This window comes from Tachyglossus aculeatus (genome assembly GCF_015852505.1).
Source record: "Tachyglossus aculeatus isolate mTacAcu1 chromosome 12 unlocalized genomic scaffold, mTacAcu1.pri SUPER_6_unloc_1, whole genome shotgun sequence".
Taxonomy (NCBI): Eukaryota; Metazoa; Chordata; class Mammalia; order Monotremata; family Tachyglossidae; genus Tachyglossus; species Tachyglossus aculeatus.
The window spans coordinates 9,568,168-9,582,512 of NW_024044828.1; positions in this window are offsets into that span (position 1 = coordinate 9,568,168).

Consider the following 14,345-nt stretch of genomic DNA (forward strand, 5'->3'; position numbering starts at 1 on the left):
TTCCTTCTTGCATTAAACTTCATGCTGCAATTTTCACTGAATTCCTCTTATTCTCTGTGGAAATAGAGCATAAGAACATCTAGGTACAATCTCTGAACAAGTGAACAAGAGCCCTTCCTTCACTTGACAATTGGCATTGAAACAGTTCTCATCTCTCTCTTCTCCAGCTAAATAATCCCAGTTTCTTTCCCTTTGTCTCATGACTCTTATTCATTAATCATTCAGTCATTTTGGTGACTCTTCTCTGAACTTTTACCAGATTTTTCACAGATATTTTTAGTTATGGAGCCAATGCTAAATTTACTGTGACAGGAACAGATGAGATTCAGATTTTGGAGCTGAAGGAGTGCATCTTCGTGACAACTGTCAGAGTTACTGTTCACCAATGTGCTGAGTAGTTGGGAAAATTTAGGAGAATGTGGTCATGGAACTATTGTGATAACTACCTCATTATTTTTACCTTTCAATTCTTCCAGGCTATTCAGTTTCTTCCTCTATCTGTAATTTATCTTAGGGTCTGGCTCCTCACACTAGATTGTAAACTCCTTGGAGGGATTGTGTCTATTTAATCTACTGTATCCTCCCAAGATCATAGTAGAGTGGTCTGCAACAGAGTAAGCATTCAATAAATTCCATTAACTGGTACATTTCTATTCATGCACTCCAGTATTATGCTGGCATTTTTAATAACATGTTGTTTCTGTATATGGGTATTTTTAAGGTGTTATGTCCCTTTTCTAAACTATTACATACAGTAATTCTGAACAAGTATCAATGATTATATCAACCATCACTGAGAAAACATCATTTAACTGCTTACCCTCCAGCTAACAGTTGATATTTCAGCCACTGATACTTTTCACAGCTTTTTCAGCAATTTGAAAGTGATTTAAGCAAGGAGATTACACAAATCAACAATAAGGACTCTCTACAACTTAAAACATGATATCTATATTTCTATTTATTCACAAATGGAAGTTAAACTCTTATGAGTCACAAAAAACAAATGGCTAATCTTAAATGCCATGGTGCTTATTATTTTTGGTGGAACATTGACAGCTGAATTCATTCATTCAATCGTATTTATTGAGCACCTACTGTGTGCAGAGCACTGTACTAAGTGCTTGGGAAGTACAAGTTGGCAACATGTGCAGAGCACTGTACTAAGCGCTTGGGAAGTACAAGTTGGCAACATATAGAGATGGTCCCTACCCAACAGTGGGCTCACAGTCTAGAAGGGGGAGAAAAAGAACAAAACAAACATATTAACAAAATAAAATAAGTAGAATAAATATGTACGAATAAAATAAATAGATAAATAGAGTAATAAATACATACAAACATATATACATATATACAGGTGCTGTGGGGAGGGGAAGGAGGTAAGGCGGGGGATGGGGGAGGGGAAGAGGGGGAGAGGAAGGAGGGGGCTGCATCAAATTTACTGTATTTACACAGAGTTGTCTGATATCTTTCTATAAGAGATTGATCTTATATGTACTAGGTACCCCAGGAATGTTCAATAAATAATTATTGGTGGTGATCAGTTTATTGCCTGAAATGGTTTTAGGCATGTGCACATGTTGTCAGTCTGTCATTTAATTTTAAGATTACACATTGTTCTGAGTCTTTTCTTTTGAAAGGTTTTATACTCAAATCAATAAAGAGGAAGACAACCTGCTTACTCTTTGATCCCTGATGCACTCTGTGATGCTGAATTTTAAATTTAATATCCCCTTTGACTAGGGTTATTCCCTCTAAACACCCCCCTCCCCCACAGTGCTGAATATATTCATATTAACTCCAAAAATGAATCTAAATGTATTGGAGGTTTGTTTGTTTTGAGGGGCGAGGGGGCAGCTTGTGGCATTTGTTAAATGCTTACTATGTGCCAGGCAGTGTTCCAAATGCTGGGGTAGACACAAGCAAATTGAGTTGAACATAGTCCCTGTCCCACATGGGGCTCACTATCTTAACCCCTATTTTACAGTTGAGGTAACTGAGACAGAGAAGTGAAATGACTTTCCTAAGGTCACACAACACGCAAGTGGTGGACCCAGAATTAGAACCCAAGGACTTCTGACTCCCAGCCCCAGGCTCAATTCACTAGGCCATGCTGCTTCTCAGATTCACCTGGGAATGTTATGTTTTCATGTGTCTGGTTGGCTGGGGAGTGGCACAGTGCGAAATATTGTTAAAATGCCCTAGGAAATGATACACATGAAACAAAGATTAAAGAGCTCAGGATATGTTAGGGACAGATGATAAAACAAGAGGAAAATTTTCATTTAAATTTTAAATCTATCCATGATTAGTTCAATTTTTTTTTTGTTAGAGATTTTTTGACACGTCTTAGCGAGAGCTCTAAAAATTACTCCTGTATGAAGGAGTGCATTTTAGTGAGAAGGTAAGACAGTGAAAATAATGAAAATGAAAATATGAAAATAATACATTTGTCACAGTGGTTAAGAATCAACACTTGATTCTGAAACAAATCTTGGAGGAGCAGGGACAAGATGTGGTGCAACCATGTTTTTTCATCTTTTTTTTCAGTGCTTACTATGTGCCAGACACTGTAGTAAGAAGTGGGGTAGATATGAGATAATCAGGGTGGACACAGTTCCTGTCCCACATGGGTATCACAGTCTTAACCTCCATTTTACAGATGAGGTAACTGAGGCACAGAGAAGGTAAGTGATTTACCCAAAGTCACATTGCAGACAAATAGCAGAGCTGGGATAAGAGCTCAGGTCCTTTGCCTCTCAGGCCTGTGTTCTTTCCACTAGTTCACACTGCTTCCTTTCATATTGTGCTTGTTTCATATTTCTCAGACTAAACCAAATTATCTTAAACTGTGTTGATTCTTTTATGGTATTTGTTAAATGCTTACCATGTGTAAGCTTATCTCTAGATTTTAAGGACTTTTAAAGGTGCAGGCTGGGTTGTAATAGGAAATCAGCAATATAAGGTAGGAGTTGGAGGGAGTTGATTGAATGGAGGTTCATGCTGACTTCTTCACTGGCAGATGGAGATAAGCCCCTACAGTCCTCTCCCAAAAAGGTTTAAAATGGAGTTAGTTATAGAGAGGCTGACACTTGTGAAAAAGAAACGCTAAGATTGGCTACATTTCTTTGAGTTCTTTTGGAGACTGGCATTATGCTGTTAAGAACACATAAATTAGAATTCAGTGGGATTTTTATTGGTGTAAATAATCATCCATTGCCAGAATTAGAATCCTCCATAGTACTGATCTGGAGAGGTGTTAGTCCTAAGTACAGGGAGAGCTGCAAAGAGTATGACAAATGCTATAAAAAGCATGTGTGTATATATGTGTATATATATATATATAGATATTATATATATATTATATATATGTATACATACATACACATACACACACATATGTATATGAATAGGACTGGGAAGTAGAATCAGGGCTTGTATTCACAAGTAGTCTCAATTTGAAGTAAAAAAAAAATCACTTTCACTCAACTTCTTGGTAATGGAGACATGGTTTGCTTTTGTGATTATTTGTTATTTGTTTTGTGGTTACTTTTTGATCGCCACACTTTACATACTCTGGGCTGAAACATCCCATGCCATTGTTGATGCATTCATATAAGTTACAAATGTTTAACCTAAAAGAAGAGTTCATGGGTAATTATGCAGAGGACAACTTGTAGAAATATCTATTTCGAGTGACTCCTTTAAAGTAAAATTTCTTGAATAGTTTGCTGTGGTATTCTGCATACCAAATTGCTTCTTTGAAATGTAGCCATCGGTGAAGATGAAGGATTAGAGGAGATAAAATATATTTTTTTGGCCAAGTATTTTCTTGAAATGTAAAATGACTTTTACAGTCTGTGTTCTAAGGTATTAGGTGCTGTTTGCTAGTCATATTTTTTTAGAAATTTTATAGAAAGCCCTTAAATTTGACAAGGCAAATTGAATATGTACATATAGATTACCTAGCAGAAAATAAACCATGTAGTGATCCAAAAGTATTTTCAATGGATTTGGATTCTTGCCTCTTTTGGGTGTTTCAGTATTAAATGCTGTTTTGGACTTTTGAGTCTGCATGTGAGACTAGAGGAGGATAGGAGAGAGTTTGAAGGTAGGGAGGATGACTTCTCCAGAGTATTGATCTGAAGAGTGGGGAGCTCTTAAAAGTAGGAACATAAGCAATGTTAAGATGGTCTTTAACAAACAATTTGCCTCCAATAGGGGCACCCAGAATACTTGGCGGATCAGTGTGATGGATGCCCTTCAAGAAATATATCTTCATCATAGTTATATTTTATAATATCCCTATATTTCTCCTAATATTGATCTCTCCATCCAAGAATTCACTCAAAAGACTATTAAAAATTTCAGTCCCATATGCTCACCATTCACTGGTGAAATAAATGTTTCAATGTAAAACAATACCATTTTCTCACTTTAATGGGGTCGCCATCTGGTGGTATCGGTTTTGGGGAGCAACACTTCCATGTTTACCCTGTCCACTCCCTTCCCTGATCATGTAGGCATCCATCATGTCTCCTCTCAGCCGTCATCTTTCCAGACTGCAGAGTCCTACCCTCTGCAAATCATCCTTGAACAGAAAGCAACTATGTTCAGACACCACAATTGTTTTTCATAACTTGTCTGGGAGTAGATGGATAGAAAAAGCTTTGTCAATATTCCAGGTTTAAAGAGCAAATCTAGAAGGACTGTTGCAAATAAATGGCTTCATTCATTCAATCATATTATTGAGTGCTTACTGTGTGCAGAGCACTGTACTAAGCGCTTGGGAAGTACAAGTTGGCAACATATAGAGACAGTCCCTACCCAACAGTGGGCTCACAGTCTACTTCAGTTCTCTTCCCACAGTAAGTACTCAATAAATGCCACTGATTGATGTTTTTTCTTTTTTTAATTTCCCCATGTAAATACAGGAAGCCACTGTAGGTCCCCCTCCCTTTACTCTGGGGTAAAGTCAGTGCAAATGAATTGAATGTAAAGAGAAAGCTTTTTACCTAGACAATGCAGTGCCATGATATTTGTTATGTCATACTTTAAATGATCTATCCTAAATAAGACACCTATAGATAAATGAAATGGAATACTCCTTTTCCCATATGATTTAGAAATTCCTACAAATTATGAAAAGGAATACATCTTATGGCGATCCTAGCAAAGAATGAATTCTGAAGCTAGTGTATTATGACTGTGCAAAAACTCAATCTACCAAATCATACCATAATCTACAATGTACAGGAAAGGACTAAGCAAATATCCAGTGGATCTGCTCCATGTAGATGTCCCAAATGGATATTTTTAAGGCAAAAATACACTGGAATAGACATTATCCAATTAGTCTGTCATCCATGCAACTGCTAAATCCTCCATTTGACTTGGGCTGTGTAAACAAAATGTATGTTTCATGTAGCTCTGGGGAAATTGAAAACTAAGACCCCCTCAAAAAAATGTATTTTGTACAGAAAAGAATTTGTACGAAAAATTATAAATCCATCTGTTTTCATTCAATCAAGAGAATCTCCAGGGAGACATATTCTTGATTGTAGATGCCTCAGGGATGACCTCTAATAGGAAGTGGTCTCTGATTAGTCAGGGATGCCTCTTACCCCGTCATAGGTGGAGCTAGAAAAGCCCATAAGGCAATCTGTCAATCTGGCACCTGAGGTAATGTTAGGGTTTTTATGGTGTGTTCTGTGGGTCACTAGCGGTGTCATGGCTATCCAAACATTTCCATAAAAATGTATTTGAGCACACAACCGCCAAAGTTGACAGTAGGAGTCAGGGATAAGGAGGGGGTAGGAGTATGATTGATTAATTCAATTTGAATGACTGCCAAATCAGTGTACTTTAACTGAAATATTAATGGAACCCAAAAAGGGGATGACCTGGGCTCTATAGCATAAAATGACCTGAGCCTGAAATCCTTCAAAGTATCTAACTAGGGTTGATTTGGTTTTATTTTGACAAAGGCCTGTCTATCATAGGTTCATTTTAGTAAGACAACTCAGTGGTTCTCATTAAGTAGTCAAAAATGATAAGGTGAGGTGGAAAGGGCTAGAACAGTGCCTTTGGTGTCTCCATGAGCAGGAGGAATGAGGGCTGTGGTGGTGATCTGGATGAGATGAGGTGGGATTGGTCCGAGAGGTAGGAAAAGAACTGGAAAAAGGCACATGAGAGAGAGCTTTGGGTGGTATCAAAAGAATTAAGAAAGAAGGCAGAGTATTTTGAAAGGAGAGTGTGGAGTTAATTTAAAATCCAATAACTATGCCACGATTTCATACACATGGCCCTTTCCTGTTTTTTTGACAAACTGAATGTCAGGACGAAATTTCATATTTCTACTTTTCTTTATTGGCTCCATACTGGTGTAAAATAAATTTGAGGTCTAATACTCAAACTCATCCTTATCCTGGTTGCTATAGCAATGTAAGTAGAGCAATAATAAAAACACTGCAAGTGCTTATGTAGCACCTTATATTTGAGTGTCTCATCTATTCCTATTTATACTAGAATTATTTGTCATATCATAATATATTGATTAGAGAGTACTTACATTATTCATGGCCAGAAATTTCCTAAAGGAAATTACAATAGGACTTGTTGAAATTATCTTGTGGTAAGACATTCATTGAAAGAAGCATTAATATTACAAATAATTGTTCAAACCCTGGTCATAGCCACCACAATGTACAAGACAAGGCTGCTGTGTTTTGCTGCCAGCTCTACATGCTTTCTACTCATTTCAATTAAAGCTATCAAAAGTGCCATTAAGGGATTTCCATCAAAGATGCTAATTAGAACAGATGTTTTCTCAAAGCTGAGGGGAACTTTCTTTCACTCAGGAGAAATTACCTCAGTACACCATTAATGAAGGAGAGCAATTGCCAGGACATATCCGGTGAGAACATCTGTACCAGAAACCTTGTTCAGGTACTGAAGAGAAGAGAATATTTCAGTAATGCTTTGTATGGGTCCTTTGTCTAACCATCACATGATAAACACTGATGCAGCGCATAGTATTCTGGAAGCAGTGCAAGTGGTGATAATGGGAGTTTATATTGCAGGCTGAAACAATTAGTGGATAATTTTTTCACCTCTTGGGAGAATAAAGACATTGTAGATCTCCCGGTAGCAATGACGGACATAAAATCTCTATATATCAAAATGTTTCCGGTGGTGAAACTAAAACAACAGTCCTAGATTTCCACTGCCTCAATCCTTGCTTCTAATAGGATCACTAGGGTGAAGTTTCCTAGACAAGGGCTTTATTGTGAATTTGTAAAAACAGATTGTGCCTATCATTGCCTTTTGTTACTTTGTAATTAAAGCAATGTCATGGAAACTGAAGATAAGTAATCATAGATAATATGTTTCTGCTATTGTTTGGAGTGAGTTTCTTGAGTACTTGAAAGAGCATCTAATGAAAGTAAAAACTGCCACACTTACCTTCTGATAGATAAGAGCCTGCCCCTTCTACAGATACTGGGGAAGTTCCAAGATTCTTCTGGAAAGTTTTTGATTTCCCTGCTACCTTTATAGGACCCAGTTCTAGTCATGTATTGAGAGAGTAGGGGACTCCAGGTGCTGAAGGTTGACCTCCCATGCTTCACATTTAAAGGGAAAATTGTTATCCTCTCCACTACGTTTGTGCTGGGATTTTCAGGGTCTCAACTCTGGGACCTATGAGCAGAGCATAGGCCTGGGAGTTTGAGGAACTGGGTTCTAATCCATGCTCCGCCACTTGCCTACTATGTGACTTCAGGCAAATCACTTACCTTCTCAGTGACTCGGTTTCCTTATCTGTAAAATGGAGGTCTAATACCTCTTCTTCCTGCTAGTTAGATTGTGAGCCCCATGTTGGAACAGGGACTGTATCTGACCTGATTATCTTGTGTCTACCTCAGCACTTATTACAGTCCTTGGAACATAGTGAGCACTTAACAAATATTTATTAGTCTTATTTCTAGTATTATTCATAATATAGCCTCAACACAGGCCAGGGATTGAACCCAAGAGTTAGGGATTCATTCAATCATATTTATTGAATGCTTAGTGTGTGCAGAACACTGTACTAAGTGCTTGGGAAGTACAAGTTGGCAACCCATAGAGATGGTCCCTACCCAACAGTGGGCTCATGGTCTAGGGATGGGTGAGGAGGTGTTGACTAAATCTGAAGGCAGTGGGTAAGGTACTGACAGACTGTACCAGTAAAGAAAATACTCTCCCTGACAATACCAGTATACACTCAAAAGTGCTTAGTACAGTGCTCGACACAAAGTGAGCACACAATAAAGACCAATAATAGATTCCTTCTGCCCCTTTCCCTTGCCTATTCCTTGCTGTCCCCTGCCCATTCCACCCTCAGGCCAAAGAGGACCACCAGGACAATCCTCAGCCACCTTAGATCTGACTCCCAACATCACTCCATGACTTGGCCTCAGACCTTATTGCCTTAATTAGATTTAGCTTCTCTCTATAACTGTTCTACACCACTCTGTCCTCTTACCAATTGCCCCTCCAGATGAGAGTCTCTGACTAGCACTCTTAAAGCTAGCTGGGCAGAACTGTTATGGCTTTCAGTTAAAATGAATGCTGCAAGTCATGTTAAATTGTCCCCGGGACAAGAAAGGTTTCAATACAGCTGAGTTAGTAAATCTGAGGGGTGACATGCCTACTTTTTCTATACCTTTTTCTTTATTCCCGATGAAATTGCCCTTTGTTAGAGCCCTTGAAAGTTCAAAATTCTCAGAAAGCAATTTCAGGGCCCTTGAGAAGCCTTTTAAGATGCTGGGGTTATTTTCTTACGAGAAATTTGAGTAAGCACTTAGCAATAAAAAATTTGATTTGGTTGGGAAAATCAAAATCTCTGAATTGCAGTAGATGGTGTAATTCACACTGCTTCTGGGAACAGCAGTAGCAAATTATGGCATAAGTAAGTCTCACAGCTCAGATGTTACTGTGGAAAACGGGGTTTTTTTTCCCATTTTCTTAGTGAAATGCACATGGTTCCTCTAAAATAACATCACCTTTCAGAATAGTCATAAATATTTCAGATGTTTAAAGTGAACTCTGAGTTTCTCTCATGCTTGGGTCTTTGTTTTAAATCTATTAAAAATAGTACAGAAATGCATGAACTAAGTAGCCTCTTCATTTCTTCATTTGCCACTCTGAACCATATCAGTAGCAAAGCAAAAAACAAATCTAACAGAATTTTAGAAAATATATCTATGCCTGTGAGCAGGTTTGTGTCTACCAAATCTCTTGTGCTGTACTCTCTCAAGTGACTGATGCAATGTTCTCTACACAGAAAGCACTCAAACAACACCAATCGATTTATCTATCCTCATGTTGAATGTACTCCTGAGCTGTCATTATCTAGACTAGTATCCAGTACCTAAGTGCCAAACTAAGAAATGGTAAACTTGATCCAATTGTTGTTGACCGTGTTGAACAGACAGCATTTGTGAGAGCTAGGTCTTTGGAATGTTTTTTTTTTTTTTAAATCCTCATTGAACAGACATTCATTTGTTTCTGAAACTCCTAGCTGGGGGCGCATCTGTGAGTTAACCATAAAGACAAAAAAAACCCTAGCAAAATGGTATTTTATTTCCCAGAATCTCCAGAATTCATTTGGAGCAATTTCACTTGGAGCCTACTGAGCAATTGTTCTGATCATTATTTCCTCTTATCACTGTTTTCTAAGGTAAATGCCTCTTATGTGAAACATGCTTTTTCCTAAGTATGGGGAAACACATTCTGTAAATAAATGAGAAGGTTTTGGAAAACAAAGTCTTTTACATAGGAGAGTGTGAACTTTAAAACTATTTAAGATCTCAGTATCTTCCTTCAGAGTTCAAAATGGCAGGTGGCTTTGATGGAACTGTCTTAGAAAGTAGATGGGGCACCTATGGGAGAAGCAGCATGGCCTCATGAATAGAGCACAGACCTGAGAATCAAAAGGACTTGTTCTAATCCCAGCTCTGCCACTTACCTGCTGTATGACCTGGGGCAAATCACTTCTCTGTGCCTGTTACAGCATCTGTGAAATGAGGATTGAAATCGTGAGCCCTAAGTAGGACAGGGACTGTATCCAACCCAAATAGCTTCCCCGGCACTTAGTACAGTGAATGGCACATAGTGATCACTTAACAAATACAGTGAACCTGTAAGATTGAGCTTGCATGGATTACTTTTTTATTTAAGTCTCTGTCACTCATATTGTATTATCAAAGTAAAACTTGAACGTGCTGGGCTCTTACTGCATATATTTTTCATTTGGGGTGCAAAGTATGTGGGGTGAATAAAAGGATGTATTTTGTACTTTACACCATATAGGCTGGGAGCTGGAGTGTTTTACAGGTTACTTGGCTTGCAAAATCAGGAGGAAAAGATCACACTGGATAGATGCACCTTAATCATTTTTTCTCTAGTCACATTGGAATTTGCTTAAAATTCTCCAGGAAGTTTTTGGTAACTTTTTAAAGTCAATGATCGAGACCTGTGGAATAAAATGCATCAGGACGTACTCCAATCCTTGGATCTGTTGATTCTGTGTTGGTCATTAATATTGCCATTCTTCATGCAAAAAGTCTGCTGCTTATAATGAAACATTGAATCCCCTTATTGGGCTAGACTGAGGTATTAGACATGGACCATCAACCTATATCTCCAGGAGTCAGATAATAATGATCAGTTTGCATGATTCTTTTGAAATGCTCATTAGGAAGAAATGGCAAGTATTGGCCTGTCACATCTAGGAAATTCTTGGAGCATCTGTGGCAGGAAAATAGAGTTTAAAATTTCATTAACCAGTCACAGCCCTTCCTATACAGTTTAAAATATGCTTAGTGGAAGTCTGATTATATTCTATTTCTCCTAGTGCATTTCATGGGTTCAAATCCCGGCTCTGCCAATTGTCAGCTGTGTGACTTTGGGCAAGTCACTTAACTTCTCTGGGCCTCAGTTCCCTCATCTGTCAAATGAGGATTAAGACTGTGAGACCCCCGTGGGACAACCTGATCACCCTGTAACCTCCCCAGCACTTAGAACAGTGCTTTGCACATAGTAAGCGCTTAATAAATGTCATCATTATTATACACCTGTTCTCCTTAACCAATGATATATGTTGATAGAATTTTAATATTTCCTTTTCATTATATTCAACCAATTTTATCTAGCAAAAATGGAAAAGCCCAGCTTTGTGTGCATTCTCTCTCTCTCCAGTTTACAAGTGATGGAATCCATTCTTTTTTTTGTCCTTTCCAATGGTTATATCATGGCCTCCCTGAGTAACATCTCACCATTAGAAGTACCATCTTTGGAAATAAAAGATTTGGGTTTTTTTGTTTTCCTATTTCTCTTTGGTCTCCTCCTTATTGCACTATATGGCTTCCCTACAAAAAATCTAATTCATTGCCCATCCTAGCCTGAAAATTTGCTGCGTTCTTGTCCTATCATCTTCTTTCTCCTCCCCATAATCTATAGGCATCCCCTTATGAATGTCTACCATCTTCCCATCAACCCCCAATTTCTTTTTATTAAAGCTCGCAGGCTTCCATTTCTGCACATCCTATAAGTTGTAAGACAATTCAACATTCACTATATGCCCAAGCCCCATCCACATGCAAGTAAATATGCCAATTCTCATTCAGTTTCCTCTCAGAGGGTGGAAGAGAATCTTATGGAATTAAAATGCACTTATCTGGAAGAATTGAAATATAATTCATCTACAGAAGTGTTCAATTAAGAAATGTCTGTCAGCCCTACTTCCTAACATTAATAGGCATCGATCTTATATTCTCATCTTTCCCTCTTCCTTCAATTAATTACCCAGTTCATATTTGTTTGGTCTGTACTACCAAATTTGAGCTCCAAGAGTTTCACTGGCTCTGCTATTTTAAATCTTTTAACCACTTCTTTCCTCCTTCATGCATCATCTCCCTCCCAACACAACCCTGTACTTACTATTTCTCCTTATTTGGATACTTGATGTTTCTGTGTACTCATCATCCACCTGAAAACATCACCTAATATCCTCCCCATTTATGTGCTTGCACTATCTTCTTCACATATTAGTATTCCATCTCTTTGCCCTAATATCACATAAGAGGTCATGGTTTATTCTGCTTAAGGCCTTATTTTTAATCCAGACTCTGTCAGTGCTTATACCTAGTAAACTTGCCCTACTCACAAATCTCCCAGTCACTGACTGGTCAATCAACCTTCTTCCCTTTGTTCACCTTTTTCTGTGTAACAGACAACATTCATCAAGCATCACCAACTTTAGCAAAATATTTTTTCCTACATTTTGTAGTCAGTGTCAATATTCAGTGGCTTCCAATTTACAAATCACCTCTTTCTCAGTCCTTAGAAAATGTAGTGTGATCATACATCCAACAACTTGGTATGGGTCTTCATTAGCTATCCAGGACTGAAGTCAGGATCCCTTCAGGAGAAATATGAAAAAAATCTGACTGGCTGGAGAAAGCACAAACTGAGATACAAACAGGATCACTGACTTGGAAATGAAAGTAAATCTTCCTCTGCAAGAGCTTATGGACCTTCTGGCTTCCTGGAAAATTGTCTTCCCTAAGTGGAGACTAGCCACCATTTTCCTCAGGAGGCAGTCCTGTGGGAGACAGGAATTGTATGCAGTCTGATTGTCTTTTAACTTTCCTAGGGCTTAGCACAGTGGTTTGGCACATAATAATTCCTTGATAAGTAATATAATTATACTATTAGGAGGTGGTGAACTAAGGGGCCCACAGAAGAAGGCTCAGAGGAGTGGGGGTGGGGAAACAGATCTTACATATCTTACATTCTCTTACACTCACCCCCTCTGACAATGCAGTGAACTAATAGGCATACAGCAGTGCAACATACTGCAAAGTGAATGCAAAGATCTTTACATAGTAAGGTGGTCTAAAAGATTCCTTCATTCAATCATACCTATTCATTCATTCAATCAATCATATTTATTGAGCACTTACTGTGTGCAGAGCACTGTACTAAGCACTTGGGAAGTACAAGTTGGCAACATATAGAGATGGTCCCTACCCAACAGCAGGGTCACAGTCTAGAAGGGGGAGGGAGACAACAAAACAAAACATATTAATAAAATAAATAGAATAGTAAATATGTACAAGTAAAATAGAGTAATAAGTATTTACAAACATCTATACAGGTGCTGTGGGGAGGGGAAGGAGGTAAGGTGGGGGGATGGGGAGGGGGAGGAGGGGAAGAGCAAGGAGGGGGCTCAGTCTGGGAAGGCCTCCTGGAGGAGGTGAGCTCTCAATAGGGCTTTGAAGGGAGGACGAGAGCTAGCTTGGTGGATGTGTGGAGGGAGGGCATTCCAGGCCAGGGGGAGAACCTGGGCCAGAGGTCGATGGCAGGACAGGCGAGAAGGAGGCACATTGAGGAGGTTAGAGGCAGAGGAGCGGAGGGTGTGGGCTGGGCTGTAGAAGGAAAGAAGGGAAGTGAGGTAGGAGGGGGTGAGGTGATGGAGAGCCTTGAAGCCGAGAGTGAGCAGTTTTTGCCTGATGCGTAGGTTGATTGGCAGCCACTGGAGATTTTTGAGGAGGGGAGTAACATGCCCAGAGCATTTCTGCACAGAGATGATCTGGGCAGCAGCGTGAAGTATAGATTGAAGTGGGGAGAGACAGGAGGATGGGAGATCAGAGAGGAGGCTGATGCAGTAATCCAGCCGGGATAGGATGAGAGATTGAACCAGCAGGGTAGCAGTTTGGATGGAGAGGAAAGGGCGGATCTTGGTGATGTTGCAGAGGTAAGACCAGCAGGTTTTGGTGACGGATTGGATGTGAGGGGTGAACGAGAGAGCAGAGTCGAGGATGACACCAAGGTTGTGGGCTTGTGAGATGGGAAGGATGGTAGTTCCGTCACCTATTGAGTGCTTACTGTGTGCAGAGCACTGTACTAAGCCCCTGGGAGAGTACAATGGAGCAATAAACAGACACATTCCCTCCCCACAACAAGTTTACAGTCTAGAGGATGCCAGGGATGCTTACTCTCTCCAGTCTGCATAATTTGTATCTAGACTGTAAACTCGTTGTGAGCAGAGAATATGTTCACTAATTCTGTTGCATTGTACTCTCCCAAGTGCTCTGCAAATATTAAGGGCTCAGACACCATTGTTGGATTGATTGATGTATCCATTCTTGGCCCATACTAACTGCTTATTACATCCCATATTTAACCAAAGCGATGAATGGCCCAATGATTAAAGAGTAGATTTCACCTCAAAAATCCAAACCGATTTGGCTTCCTTGTCAAAGAAGCCCTCTTTTAAAATAGGACATCCTTTTCCA